We start from the raw sequence: 15,379 nt of genomic DNA, 5'->3' as shown, positions 1-15,379 counted from the left end.
AGTGTACTGTGCATATCAACTGTCATTGTTGACAAGCAGCTCTGGGTGTTATAAAGTTTTTCATTAAAGAGTAAAATTTGCCCCTTGGAAATGTCCACCTTTTTCTTTCATTCATTCAAGCAATATCTACTGAGTACCTTACATATGCCTGCCACTATTCTAAGTAATGGGTACACAACAGTGAACAAAACAGACCAAAAAAAAAAAAAATCATGAGGAGGCTCATGGTGCTTCCATTTTAATAAGAGAGATAAATAAAGAAGATAGGTAAATAAAATACATAGTTTTAAGACTGCAGTAAATATTAAGGAGAAAAAATAAGTCAGAGAAGTGGAAATAAAATGTTGGTAGGGGAGACGTTTCCTTTCAGTTAGGGGGCCAAGGAAGACCTTACTGGGAAGGTGACCTTTGAGTAAAAGATCTGAAGAAAAAAGAAAGGGGGCACTATTCTGATATTTAGGGAAGAACATCAGGAAAGAACAAGTGCAAAGGGCCTGGAATGGCTGGAGCATAGTGTTCTGTGGGGAGAATGGGAGAAGATGAGGATAGAGATAGGAGCCAGAGAGTACAGCTTCGCAGATCACGATAAGGACTTTGGTTTTACCCCATTTACCCCATGTTGAGGATCCCGTGAAGGGTTATGAGCAGAGGATCCACACAATCTGATTTAGATTTTAACAGAGTTACTCTGGCTGTTTTATGAAGAAAAATTCAGTGGGGTCAGTGGCAGAAGCAGGGAGACCAGTTGGAAAGACAAGGAAGGTGCTGGTTTTGGGGGAAAAAATCTGGAGCTCATTTTTGAGTGTGTTGGCTTTGAGATGTCCATTAGAGTAGGGTTGTTGAGGGAGCAGGAGGGCATATAGGTCTGAAGGTCAAGGGAGAGATCAAGACTGGAAATATCAGTTTGAGAGTCATCAGCACATGGATGGTGTTTAAAGCCATGAGAGTGGATGAGCCCACCAAAGGAGTGAGTGTAGATGGAAAATCATTTCCTTCAAAATTCAGAATTTGCGAAAACTAGGAGAAGCAGCAAACTAATGAGAAGGAGGGCCAAGAAGATAAGCAGAAAGCCAAGTAAGTTGGGTGGTATCCTGGAAGCCAAGTAAAAAAGGGGTATCAGGAAGGAGGTAGTGCTGCACTACAGTGGAGTTCTGTATAAAACTGTTTCTATTTGTTTCCTCAGCAGACCATGAGCTCCTTGAGGGCAGAGACTGAGTGGTTTCTAAGTCCCCAGAACCCACCCTTGACTTCTCCCTTCTCGATCCCTTATCTGCTCCTTCAGTGTCCCCAACAGTCACTCCCTCTGGTTCTTTTAGTTACAGGATCCCTACGTCCGGCATCCTTTGCCTCCATCCTTCCTGACAGCTCTGGCCTGATGGAAATCCCCCAGTAACCTAGAGTTTCTTACCTAGATCCTCAGCCAGGTTCAACAAGCCATGGTGAGCTTCCCTGGTGGTGCAGTGGTTAAGAATCTGCCTGCCGATGCAGCGGACACGGGTTCGAGCCCTGGTCCGGGAAGATCCCACATGCTGCAGAGCAACTAAGTCCGTGCGCCACAACTACTGAGCCTGCAAGCCACAACTACTGAGCCCTCATGCCACAACTACTGAAGCCCGCGCACCTAGAGCCCGTGCTCCATGACAAGAGAAGCCACTGCAATGAGAAGCCCACGCACCACAATGAAGTGTAGCCCCTGCTCACCGCAACTAGAGAAAAGCCTGAGCACAGCAACGAAGACACAACGCAGCCAAAAATAAAATAAATTAATTAAAAAAAAAAAAAGCCATGGTGACAGGGGAAGGGGAAAAGGAAGAGGGATAAGAGGAAATTTGCGGTGATACCCTATTTTTGGCTCAGGCAACTGAGTCAGTGATGGTGCCACATTCATTATCCTCCATTTATCCTTACCAAGTGCTTGAGTTTTTTTCCCTTTCATTTAAAGGATAATAAACTAAGACTCTGAGGGAATTTCCTGGTGGTCCAGTGGTAGGACTCCATGCTTTCACTGCCAAGGGCACGGGTTCAATCCCTGGTTGGGGAACTAAGATCCTGCAAGCTGCATGGAATGGCCAAATAAATAAAGACTCATATTCCTTAAAAATATAAAATTTAAAAAGGTTAAAAATTTGCCTCATATTCCTTCATCTGTTCCACTGTTTGGTCGACATTTATTGAGTGCCAATTGAGTGCCAGACACCTTGATAGGCCCTGGGGACAGAGAGATGAAGCAGAAATAATCCCTATCCTAGAGGAGAATACAGTCTAGTGAGGACTAAGACAGTTATAGACAATTATAGAAGAGGGTAGTAAATATTAAAATCAGTGTATACAGAGAGTGTTATAAGAGCACAGAGGAAAGAGAGATGAATGGATTCTGGATAAACTGAGTTTAGACTTTGTTTGAAGGAAGGAAACATTTATTTGAACGGGCCTTGAGGGATGAGTAGGGGTTTACCTAGTAGACAAGTGGGAGAAGGGGATGCACAAAAAGGCGTACTGCATGCAAAGGCACGGAGTTAAAAGCAGATGATGTATTTGGAGAACACTGAGAATCTTTTTGGGCAGAACTAAGTGTCTCGGGGTAGAGAGAGAGATGAGAAGGAACGTTAGGGGGACTCTGATGGGGTAGGGCTTTGGTGGCCCTGAGATAGAGTGGATGTGATGAGAGCCAGGCATCCTGGGACTTACCTTGGCTCTATTACTGACTTTCTGGAGACCCGAGGCAGGTCCCTCCCGCTCTCCCAGCTTTCATTTTCTCTAACATAACATCCCAACCATGTCTCCAGCTCTGGTGTGAATCCCTGGAAGGCACTTCCCTGACCTGGCCCCCCTTCTGTCCTGAGATGTCACCTGCTTCCTCGTTGTGTTTTACCCAAGCCAGGGCCTGGGCTGAAGGCAGAAGGCAGGATGGGGATTTCCCAAGTCAGAAATAAATCCAAAGCCCGTAGGCTGGAAAGAGAAATCCATGGCTCTGTGCAGAGAATTCTCCAGGATCCAGGAAGGTTTAGACCTGAGTGATGTGAATTCAATGCCAGTGAGGGCTGCTTCCATGGTCCTTGAGGAGTATGGCTGGCCCTGGTAGGGGACAGAGGGAAACGTCAGTCACCATCTCTTACGTATACCGAAGGATATTTGGTCTCCAAAGAGCTTTCACACTTGTCATTTCCTCTTATCCTCACCCCAGTCCTGGAAACCCTGCTCCCAGTTAGCCTATGAGGAACGTGAGGCTCTGGAAAGTGAAGTGGCTTGTCCGAGCTGAAGCTACAACTTAAGAAGGTCAATCTTGCATTCGCTCCACAAAGCTTTCTTATGAGCCAGTCTGTGCTTGGTGATGGGGGACCCACAGGGGAATCAGATCTGAATCCTCATCCCCTGGAAGCCCCCAGTCTAGTTTGGGGGGCATCAAGCAAATCATTAGGCCCTTGAGGGCAGGTCTCTGATTCATCTCTATTTCCTTAGCACACAGCACAGTGCCTGGCACAGAGTAGCCACTCAAGAAATGTAAAAGATGGGCTTTTCTTCCCTTCAATCTAATGGAACTGAATTCATTAGACGTGTGTTCGTGTGACAACTGCTACACTAGAGACAGATTCTGAGAAGAGTGGGGGCAGTGAGCAGAGAAGGGTAACATGTGGGTGTGGAGGTGGGGAGGGATCCTCAGGGAGATGAGACTTTGAAGGAGGAGAAGTCAGGAGAGGACAGTCTAGACAAGAGGGGGCTGCAAGTGCAAAAGAGGCCTGAAAGAGTGTGGTGTGCCTGGGGCATGGCCATGCTTGCGGGCCTCCTTGTGGCCATCCTGGTGATGGGCACAATGAGAGGAGACAGGATGAAAAAATGGTGCCCTTGTTACCAAGTCCAAGCTTGTACCGCTCACTGCATGACAGGCCAATAAATCGAGATATGAGTTGTTGGGATAAGGAATAGTGACTTTATTTGGAAAGCCAGCAGACCGAGAAGATGGTGGACTAGTGTCAAAGAACCATCTTACCTGAGTTAGAATTCAGGCTTCTTTTATACTAAAAGGGGAGCAGGTGTGGCTTGGTGTACGAATCCTTTGTTCTTGCAGCTGTCCGTGTAGGTGTGGTCACAGTATTCCCATATAACTTCAACAAGACAAATGTTATCCTCTGTTCTGCACCTTTTAGTCTCTACGTGAATGGAATGACACCTTAAAGGGTCCGAGCCTTGAGAACGGGCTATCCTGTATATTTCAGGTTATAGGCAACATTCTTTTACAAAAGGGGCAAAGCCAGCATAACTCAGCACAGGCAACAGCACAAAGGTCAGTGCTAAAGGAATAGATTCAATACGGAGTCAGGTTTGTTATTCTCTGTTATACCCTGTCCTCAGAGGATGACACATACCCTTGGAGAAGGACGAGGAGACATTGAGAAGGGCTTCCTTGAGCAGGAGAGACTTCAGCTGTACCTTGAACCATGCTTCAGAGTTAGAGAGTGAGAAAGGAGGAAAAAAGAAACCTTCCTGGTGGGAGGGGACTCCCTGAGCAGGCACTGGGGTGTGTGGTGAATGAGGAGACTGCTTGGCAGGAGAGCATGGCAGGCATGTGGAGATGCTGTGAGGAGCTGGAGAGCCCCACTGGGTGGGCTGGCTGAGGGAGTATACTTTGCTTCGGGTACAAGATTCCTCTACCTCAGGGTCATTGTAATGGAGCAAATGGGCTCATTGCCTGCTGCCCAACGGAAAGACCAAATAGCAGGCAACGGTTGTGTACAGAGAGAAAAGACTTCATTGCAGCCAAACTACGAGACAGGAGGCAGTGTGCAGATGTGTCTGCTCATGGGTTTTTGAGTGGGATATTTATCTTGGAAACAGGAAGGGGGGGCCTTGGAAATGATTGGTGGAAAGTGCATGTAAGTTTCAGGAGTTTTCTGCTCAGGCAGGCCTGACTGCTTTTCCTGTCTCTTCCTGGGTGGCATGTGCAAATTGTGTATATGTGGGGGGGGGGGGGTGTCCACATGTAACATGTAGTGGATTTTTTTTTTTTTTTGGTCCTGCCACTGCACTGCTTGTGGCATTCTAGTTCCCCAGTCAGGGATAGAACCTGGGGCCCCCTGCAGTGGACGCATGGAGTCCTAACCACTGCACCACCGGGAAATTCCCCATGCGGTGGATTTAAAGTTCACTATCAGTCATCATTGTGGTTCTTCAATGCACCTCCCATCCTGATGCTCAGTTGGAGAGACTTCAGCAAGTTGTATCCATATCTGTAGTTTCCCTGATACTCCGAAAAAAAACCAAAAGGAAAAACAAAAAAACAAAAAAAACTTCTGTTCTTGATGTATTATTTTGTTTCTACTTTATGGGTCTTGTAAATTACATGGCACATTTCAACTCAACAAGTCATTTATTTTCTGGTTAGCAAACAGTCACTGAGGTCTCTCCTGGGCCTGACTCTGAGTTTAGGATGGATGAATGAGTTATAAGTGATTGCTGTGGATTCTCTTCCAAGTCCCTAGAAAGCCGGCCCCAGGAGGGGTGCTGTAACAGGGAAAAATAAACCTGACTCCATATTAGATCTGTTTCTTTTACTTTAACCATTTTTTTTAAATTTATTTTTTTTGTGTGGTACACGGGCCTCTCACTGCTGTGGCCTCTCCTGCTGCGCTCCGCGGCCATGGCTCAGGGGCCCAGCCACTCCGCAGCACGTGGGATCCTCCCGGACCGGGGCACGAACCCGTGTCCCCTGCATCGGCAGGTGGACTCTCAACCACTGTGCCACCAGGGAAGCCCTACTTTAACCTTTTATTCTATTGCTTTTGCTTTGTGTTAAGAATGTTGCCTTAAATATACAATGGAGAAAAGACAGTCTTTTCAACAAGTGGTATTGGGAAAACTGGACAGCTACATGTAAAAGAATGAAATTAGAACATTCTCTAACACCATACACAAAATAAACTCAAAATGGATCAAAGACCTAAATGTGAGGCCGTACACTATAAAACTCTTAGAGGAAAACAGAGAGAGAACACTCTTTGACATAAATAGCAGCAAGATCTTTTTTGATCCACCTCCTAGAGTAATGGAAATAAAAACAAAAATAAACACATAGATCTAATTAAACTTAAAAGCTTCTGCACAGCAACAGACACCATAAAAAAAAATGAAAAGACAACCCACAGAATGGGAGAAAATATTTGCAAATGAAGCGACCGACAAGGGCTTAATCTCTAAAATATACAAACAGCTCAAGCAGCTCTATGTCAAAAAGACAAACAACACACTCAAAAAATGGGCAGAAGATCTAAATAGACATTTCTCCAAAGACTACAGATGGCCAAAAATCACATGAAAAGATGCTCAACATCACTAATTATCAGAGAAATGCAAATCAAAACTATAATGAGGTATCACTGCATACCAGTCAGAATGGCCATTATCAAAAAGTCTACAAACAATAAATACCGGAGAGGGTGTGGAGAAAAGGGAACCCTCCTACACTGTTGGTGGGAATGTAAATTGGTAAACCACTATGGAGAACAGTATGGAGGTTCCTTAAAAAACTAAAGATAGAACTACCATATGATCCAGCAATCCCACTCCTGGGCATATATCCAGAGAAAAACATAATCTGAAAAGATACATGCACCCCAATGTTCACAGCAGCACTATTTACAATAGCCAAGACATGGAAGCAACTCAAATGCCCATCAACAGAGGAATGGATAAAGATGTGGTACATATATACAATGGAATATTACTCAGCCATCAAAAAGAACGAAATAATGCCATCTGCAGCAACAATGGATGGACCTAAAGATGACCATACTAAGTGAAGTAAGTCAGGTAGAGAAAGACAAATATCATATGATATTACTCATATGTGGAATCTAATTTTTAAAATAATACAAGTGAACTTATTTACAAAACAGAAACAGACTTACAGATATTGAAAACAAACTTATGGTTACCAAAGGAGAAATGTGGCATGGAGGACCTTGGGATGAACATACACACACTACTATGTATAAGACAGATAACCAACAAGTACCTACTACGCAGCACAGGGAGCTCTATTCAATATTCTGTGATAACCTATATGAGAAAAGAATCTAAAAAAGAATGAATATATGTACATGTATAACAATCACTTTGCTGTGCAGCAGAAACTAACAGAACACTGTAAATCAAGTATACGCCAATAAAATTAAAAGAAAAAATAAAAATAAATAAAAGGTGAGAGTATATGTAAAATCTAAAAAGAAAAAAAAAAAGACTAAGATCCCACAAGCCATGCAGTGCGGCCAAAAAAAAAAAGAAGAAGAAGAAAAAACCTGAACTCATAGATAGAAAGAACAGACTGGTGGTAGTCAGAGGCAGGGGGTGAGGGGTGAGTAAAATGGGTGAAGATGGTCAAAAGGTACAGACTTCCACTTATAAGATAAACAAATCATGAGGATTTAATGTATTCACAGCATTACATAGTGACTACAGTTAATAATACTGTATTGGGGACTTCCTGGTGGCGCAGTGGTTAAGAATCCGCCTGCCAATGTAGGGGACACGGGTTGGAGCCCTGGTCCAGGAAGATCCCACATGCCACGGAGCAACTAAGCCCATGTGCCACAACTACTGAACCTGCACTCTAGAGACTGTGAGCCACAACTACTGAGCCTGTGAGCCACAACTCCTGAAGCCTGCGTGCCTAGAGCCCGTGCTCCGCAACAAGAGAAGCCACCCAATGAGAAGCCTGCGCATCGCAACGAAGAGTAGCCCCCGCTCGCCACAACTAGAGAAAGCCCACACGCAGCAACGAAGACCCAATGCAGCCGAAAATAAAATAACTTAAAAAAAAAAAAAGTGGCATGGTGGTTGCAGGCGTAATAGAGAAGAACAAATCTGACTCCACATTAGATCTGTTTCTTTTACTTTAACCTTTGTATTCTATTGCTTTTGCTTTGAGTTAAGAATGTTGCCTATTGTGTGGGCGGGGAGGGATAAATTGGGAGATTAGTGTTGATATATACACAGCTCTATATATAAAACAGATAAGTAATAAGAACCTACTGTATAGCACAGGGAACTCTACTCAATACTCTGTAATGACCTATATGGGAAAAGAATTTTAAAAAGGGCAGATATATGTATATGTATAACTGATTCACTTTGCTGTACAGCAGAAGCTAACACAACATTGTAAATTAACTATATTCCAATAAAAATTAATTAAAAAAAATAGGGCTTCCCTGGTGTCGCAGTGGTTGAGAGTCCGCCTGCCGATGCAGGGGACACGGGTTCGTGCCCCGGTCCGGGAGGATCCCACGTGCCGCGGAGTGGCTGGGCCCGTGAGCCATGGCCGCTGAGCCTGCGCGTCCGGAGCCTGTGCTCCGCAACGGGAGAGGCCACAACAGTGAGAGGCCCGCATACGGGGCGTGGGGGGGGGGGGGGGAAGAATGCTGCCTGTAGTCTGAAATATACATGATAGTCCATTCTCAAGGCTCTGACCTTTAAAGGTACAACACTCTTCCCTTCATATAGAGATAAAAAGTTGCAGAACAGAGAATAATATTTGTCTTGTCGGAGGTTTACAGGAACATCGTGACCTGACTGACCTATGTAGACAGATGCAAGAACAAAGGATTCCTAGTCTCTGGACGTCATGATTGTTCACTAGTGGCTCCGCAGCACTGAGCACAGTGGCCAGGCATCAGCTGATATTCAATAAATATTTGTTGAATGAACGAATGAGAGACCAAAATACTGGACACGTGTGGTATCTGTACTGTTCAGGGAAGGGCAGAGGACTTGGATCTGGGATCTAGCTCATTGATTCCTCATTGTGTGCTCTGACCTTGGCCAAGACACTTCACCTCTGAACCTCAGTTTCTCTATGTGTAAAGTAGGGGCTGTCTGCCCCACAGGGTTCTTGTCAAGGTCAAATGAAATACATGTGATAAGGGTCCAGTTACTGTCCCAGGGAGCTGCACAGTGACCCAGAAGCTTTGGCCGAAGCATACAGGGAGCAAGGAGGCTTCGACTGAGACATTTGGACTAACAAGGTTCTAATCCAGTTCCAAGTCCACCCTCAATCCCCAGGTGACCTTGGATCTGTATTAGTTTCTTATGGCTGCTATAAAAAACTAGCAAAAACTTTGTGGCTTAAAACAACATGGATTTATTCTCTTACAGTTCTGGAGGTCAGAAGTCTAAAATCAAGGTTTCAACAGGACTGCATTCCTTCTGAAGGCTTCAGGAAAGATCCATTTCCATGTCTTTTCCAGCCTCCAGAGACCACTATGCCTGTGCTGTGGGCCCCTTCCTCGTATCACTCCAACCTCTTACTTCCACCCTTATATCTTCCACTGGACTCTCTGATCTCCTGCCTTCCTCTTATAAGGATCCTTGTGATGATATCGGCCCATTCAGATAATCCAGAATAATCTCCCTATCTCAAGATCTGTACCTTAATCACATCTGCAAAGTCCCTTTTGCCATACAAAGTAACATTCACAGGTTCTGGGGATTAGGACATGGGCACTAGTACCATCCTTCTCCCACTTGGGCATCAATCTCTTCTTCCAGAAAATAATAGCCTCAGTCTGCCCTGCCCGCCCTCCCTCCAGCCTCCCCCTGGAGGAGTGCTCTCATGGAGCCAGGAATGTTGGATGGAGACCAGAGAGTGAGTTCCAGACTGCTTCACCACCCCAGCTCACAAATTGCCCCAATCTTGTCACGGGTAGTTACAGCCCCAGGGCCTAACTGCCCCCTAACCTGTGCTCTGCCCTTCCCTTCCATTTCCTGGGCTTTTCCAGGCAGGCCAGCCTCCTCCCACCCCAATGACAACCAACCTTTCACAAAAAAACACCCTTTATTACTAAATTGCAAACATTTACTGTCTCACAGTATCCCTGCCTGCACCCCCTACCCTGCACTCCAGGAACCTTAATCCAAATATTTCTCCCACATCTAATCCTCACTCACAGCCCCTTAGGGAAGTCACACTTCACTTTACATTTCTATTTTACAGGTGGAGATATTGAGGCTCTACCCCTTCCTCCTCACTCCAGCTCCCGGATCTCCTCTGCCACTGTCCTTTCTGCTCTCAGCCTCCAGGGCCAGGGCAGTTTTACCAAGATGCACTGAATCCAAACTGGTGACAGTCTCAAATTAATCAGAGGGGCCCCAGCGATCATCCCAGCCCCTACTCGGCATTCACCATTCATTTAGACTACAAATATTTCCTGAGCACTGACTAGATACTTGGTACTGTTTTAAGTTGGGAACAAAATTGACACAATTCCTTGCTCTCATATGGTTCACTTTGTAGTGGTGGGAGACCATCCCATAAACAGGCAGTAATATCAGATGGTGATAAATGTGCTGAAAAAGAATAAAGCCAGGGAAGGCAACGGAGCACACAGGGGTGAGAATGGCAACCATATTCGAGAGAAGGTGGTCAGGAAAATGTTCGCTAATAAGCAGACATTTAAACAGATTTCCAAAGAAAGGAGGCAGCGAGCAATATGGAAGCGGCGGAATATTCCAGGCTGGAATCAGCCTCACTTCCAGCAGCTGCTACCCAGATTTCCTGCTGCAGTACCAGCCAGCACCTTTCCCATCTTCTGTCTCAGAAAATGGTGCCAACATCTCCCCAGTCCATAAGCCAGAAACCTGAGACTCATTTTTGTCCCTGACCTCTCCCTCTCTCCCCACACCCCAAAAGTCCCTAGGCCCTAGAGATTTTATTCACTAAGTATCTCATGAATCCACTACTTCCCTCAATTCCAAAATTCTTTTTTCCCCATCCCCCTCCAGCCCAACTCCACTCATAGCCTTCCTCATCTCAGCAAATGGCCACACACTCTTCCGATTTCTCAGCCCAAGAACCCTTGGAGTCATCCTAATTCCTCCCTTTCTCCCACACCCAGTATCCAATCCATCAGCAAATCTCATTAGCACTCCCTTCAAACTACATCCAGATTCCCACCCTTTCACCGCCCCCTCTGCCACCACTTACCCCCTGCTTCAAGTCATGGTTGCCTTGAGCTTGTGCTGTTCAAAACAGACCTTCATGTTCTTTGCTTGTTTTCCCTTGTCCCTAGAATCTGTTCCTAGATCAGATGCTGAACTGAAAAAAAAAAAAAAAAAAAGTTTCCATTGCATTCAGAGTAAAATCCCAAATCCTTACCCAGTCTGACTAATGCGGCCTTCTAGATTCTGGTCCAGACCACACACTCCTATACCGTGTGCCCTGCTCCCTGCTCACCAGTCCCACTGGCTTCCTTGCTGTTTGTTCTTAGAAGGCACTGAGTATATTCCTGCCTCAGGGCCTTTGGACTTACTGTTTCCTCGGACTGGAATACTTCTCCCTTGTAGTATAAACTGACTGTTAGGTTCTTTTTTTTTTTTGTAATGAAAATGCCTGTCTTAAGCTTTGATTACTGAGGCAGCCACATCAAAGGATATCTTGAATGAACAAATCACTAGATAAAGAGTCAGGCTGCCTCCTGGAACTGAGGCTCCTTTGTTTTAGAGGTATTGGTTGATCTCAGTAACTGACCATTTGGGCCACTTGTTTTTTTTTTTTAACATCATTATTGGAGTATAATTGCTTTACAATGGTGTGTTAGTTTCTGCTTTATAACAAAGTGAATCAGTTATACATATACATATGTCCCCATATCTCTTCCCTCTTGCCTCTCCCTCCCTCCCACCCTCCCTATACCATCCTTCTAGGTGGTCACAAAGCACCGTGCTGATTTCCCTGTGCTATGTGGCTGCTTCCCAGTAGCTATCTAACGTTTGGTAGTGTATATATGTCCATGCCACTCTCTCACTTTGTCACAGCTTACCCTTCCCCCTCCCCATATCCTCAAGTCCATTCTCTAGTAGGTCTGTGTCTTTACTCCCGTCTTACCCCTAGGTTCTTCATGACATTTTTTTTTTTTTAGATTCCATATATATGTGTTAGCATACAGTATTTGTCTTTTTCCTTCTGACTTACTTCACTCTGTGTGACAGACTCTCGGTCCATCCACCTCACTACAAATAATTCAATTTCGTTTCTTTTTATGGCTGGGCCACTTGATTTTTCCCTTCCCACACTTTAAATTCCTGCTCATATGTGTTTTTTTTTTTTGTTTTTTTAATATATTTATTTATTTGTTTATGGCTGTGTTGGGTCTTCGTTGCTGCGCGCGGGCTTTCTCTAGTTGCAGCAAACGGGGCCTACTTTTCGTCGTGGTGCACCGGCTTCTCATTGTGGTGGCTTCTCTTGTTGCGGAGCATGGGCTGTAGGTGCGCAGGCTTCAGTAATTGTGGCATGCAGGCTCAGTAGTTGTGGCGTACGGGCCTAGTCGCTCCGCGACATGTGGGATTTTCCTGGACCAGGGCTCGAACCCTTGTCCCCCACGTTGGCAGGCGGATTCTTAACCACTGTGCCTCCAGGGAAGCCCATCAAATATTTTAAATTCATCAATGAAGAGTGAGACTGAAACCCTAGGTCCCCACCCTCAATGCCAAAAAAAGCAGAACCCCAAGCCCACACATTCTTTCTTCCTCTATCTATGGCAACCTTGCTCTATGGCCACAGGTACACTGTGTAATTTCCAGGTCCTGTAAACAAACCTCTATTCTTTCAAAGTTTCCTGATGCTTATTGCTGCAAGATATCTTGCAATCATAATAAGAACTTTAAGGGCCAGTCCAGCCATAACACTGCTTTTTGACAGGCAGAGACAGGCACAAAACAATTGGCATAGTGGGCAGGATTGCATGATTGCCCTTGCAATTAAACAAGGGGAATGCCCTTTTTACCTGTAACTTGCTTACTAACCACCTAACTCAGGTGGGTAACACCATCTGAGGAAGGAGCACCCCTTGCTGGGGGCCTGTTGCGCTACCGTGTGCTTTCACATGATTCTCAGTGGTGTGTTGCCTGTGGTATCCAACCCAAAAGGTCACAGCTGCCATGATAATCCAAGGATCTCCCCAGAGTGGTGTGATAAAGACTAAATGGTCTAATGAGAAGATTAGGCCACTAATTATAAAGGGCTTAATTGACTATTGCCTAAGGGTCCTCCATGCCTCAAGGCCAAGGAGAGCTAAGGAGCCTTGAATTGCAAGGCTATTGTCACTACTCAAGGAGAGGCTAAAGGTATGAGAAAAACATTCCCTTAGGGGAAGAGGATAGGCAATCTCTTACTGCTACCACTGTCAGTAGGTTGTGCTATGTAGGACTATGTGTCCTAACCAAGAAGAATGAAATAGCCTTGCAGCCAGAAACCTTGCAGCTAAGAATGAAATAGCCTTGCAGCCAGAAACCAGTGGCAACATCAGAGGGAAAATATGACAGAGGCTTACAGTCTCTGTGTCACCACTTCACTCACTACGTGGTCCCCTGAACTGATGGAATATTATGGATCCAATCCCTGGTGTGATGTTGCAACTGAGCAGGACCCTCTGGGGCTTCTGGGCATGGAAGCCTTTCTGTCCCCCATTTCTTATTTGTAGGGAACAGACTCCAGCATCCATGACCTTCCCTGAGTTCCAAAAGGGAGATTCAAACAGTGGCTAATCAAGGGAGAAGCAGCCAAGAAGCCACCTGAGGCGAGATTAAAGGGACCAGAGAAACTCATCAAGATTAGGAGACAGTGGTTAAGCGCAGTGGTTAAGGATCCGCCTGCCAATGCAGGGGACACAGGTTGGAGCCCTAGTCCAGGAAGATCCCACATGCCGCAGAGCAACTAAGCCCATGCGCCACAACTACTGAGCCTGCACTCCAGATCCTGCGAGCCACAACTACTGAGCCTGCGCTCTAGAGCCCACAAGCCACAACTACTGAAGCCCGTGCACCTAGAGCCCGTGCTCCGCAACAAGCCACTGAAATGAGAAGCCAGCGCACCGCAACAAAGAGTAGCCCCCTCTCACTGCAACTAGAGAAAGCCGTGTGCAGCAACAAAGATCCAACTCAGCCAAAAATAAAACAAACAAAACAAGATTGAGACCACCTGAGATGAGATTAAAGGAGTGCAGGCTCTGCACCCACCCTAATCTTATCAGCAACTCCACACTTGAACTGTTGCTATAAAACTCCTCATCAAATCCTCCCGGGTTAGGGACATACAGTTTTTCAGGGCAGGAGCCCACTGTGTACTCTTTGCCTGGCAAAGCAATAAAGCTATTCTTTTCTACTTCCTTTAAAACTGTTGTCTCCGAGATTTGATTTGGCACAGGTGCACAGAGGCTGACCTTTTGGCATCAGTGTTACTAAAAAAATTAATAGACAAATATAAATGTCCTAAACATCTGGTGCCAATGTCTCCTAAGAACCCTGACGGGGTACACCAGCTCCTTGACAAATGCAAAACCCCACAGATGCTTCCTGGGTGTTACTTATTTATTTGAATATTTATTTATTTATTTGGCTGTGCTGGGTCTTAGTTGTGGCATGCGGGATCTTTTAGTTGCAGCATGCAGGATCTTTAGTTGCAGGCATGTGGGATCTAGTTCCCTGACCAGGGATTGAACCGGGGCCCCCTGCATTGGGAGGTGGAGTCTTAACCGCTGGACCACCAGGGAAGTGCCTCCTGGGTGTTATTTAAAGCCATGCATACCAACATGCCAAAACTCTGGAATTACACTCCAGGGGCCTGGGGGCTTTTCCCAAAGACTATATGCATATCTCGCGTTAGTGGAGGCAGACCCAATCCTGGCGAAGTCTCTTGGGATACCCCGTGGAAAGGAAAGCAGCCACCCACAAAGAAGGCTCACAGTGACATCATCCAAAAATTTCTGGTAACAGCACATAAGATTAAGGTAACAGGATAAAAACAGGAAGTGGAAACTGAGATCAAAAACTGTACCTTAACCGAAATTAAAATATTATTTAAAGATTTTATGCATGGGGAAAGAGAGGGAAACTAATTGGCTATTGTGGATTTCTTGGATTTTCTTGTTTGGTTGGAACAAGACAGTCTCTGAATTGATATTTACAGCTGCCAAAATGTGTCAACTGGCTGGTATCTCTAAAGACACTAAAATCCATAACTTTCTTAAAGATCCATTTGAGCTACACCCTCATTTCCTCTGAGATATTACAGATCCCGAGGCCCCTGGACTTTCCCCTGTATGGGGCAGAATTAGAAGTACGAGTCATGGGTGTCCCTGCCCCCAAGGGAAAAGGTGACAAGGTTACCAATCTCTTGTGAGGAGGAAGAGGGAAATGGGAAGGCAAAGGCCCTTAGAGCCACTGATATTTGTACCAGGGGACTTCCTCTCCTCACTTGGATGTTTAGTGTCTGGCACCATGACCATTCTTCCATCACAGTGACCACTGGTAAGGCTCACGATGAATGGAAAACATTAAGATGAAGCCCATCTCCTGCTGCGCAAAATTGGCATGGTTCAATAGGTTTATCATT

At 45.4% G+C, this 15,379-nt stretch overlaps 1 long non-coding RNA gene across 1 annotated transcript in view; it reads right to left on the bottom strand.

Moving 5' to 3' along the window:
* Positions 1 to 221: 221 nt before the first annotated feature.
* LOC116757474 overlaps positions 222 to 15,379 on the bottom strand; it is a 65,092-nt gene continuing 49,934 nt past the window's right edge. Inside the window, exons 3-4 of the long non-coding RNA XR_004350982.1 lie at positions 10,976 to 11,086; positions 222 to 3,075 (exon numbers count right to left, since the gene is read on the bottom strand). This is a non-coding gene — a long non-coding RNA (uncharacterized LOC116757474). The remainder of the gene's footprint in view (positions 3,076 to 10,975; positions 11,087 to 15,379) is intronic.

Source organism: Phocoena sinus, chromosome 8 (genome assembly GCF_008692025.1).
Source record: "Phocoena sinus isolate mPhoSin1 chromosome 8, mPhoSin1.pri, whole genome shotgun sequence".
NCBI classification, from domain to species: Eukaryota; Metazoa; Chordata; class Mammalia; order Artiodactyla; family Phocoenidae; genus Phocoena; species Phocoena sinus.
The sequence above is the reverse complement of the archived record's forward strand: the minus strand, read 5'-3'. Positions and strand labels throughout refer to the sequence as shown.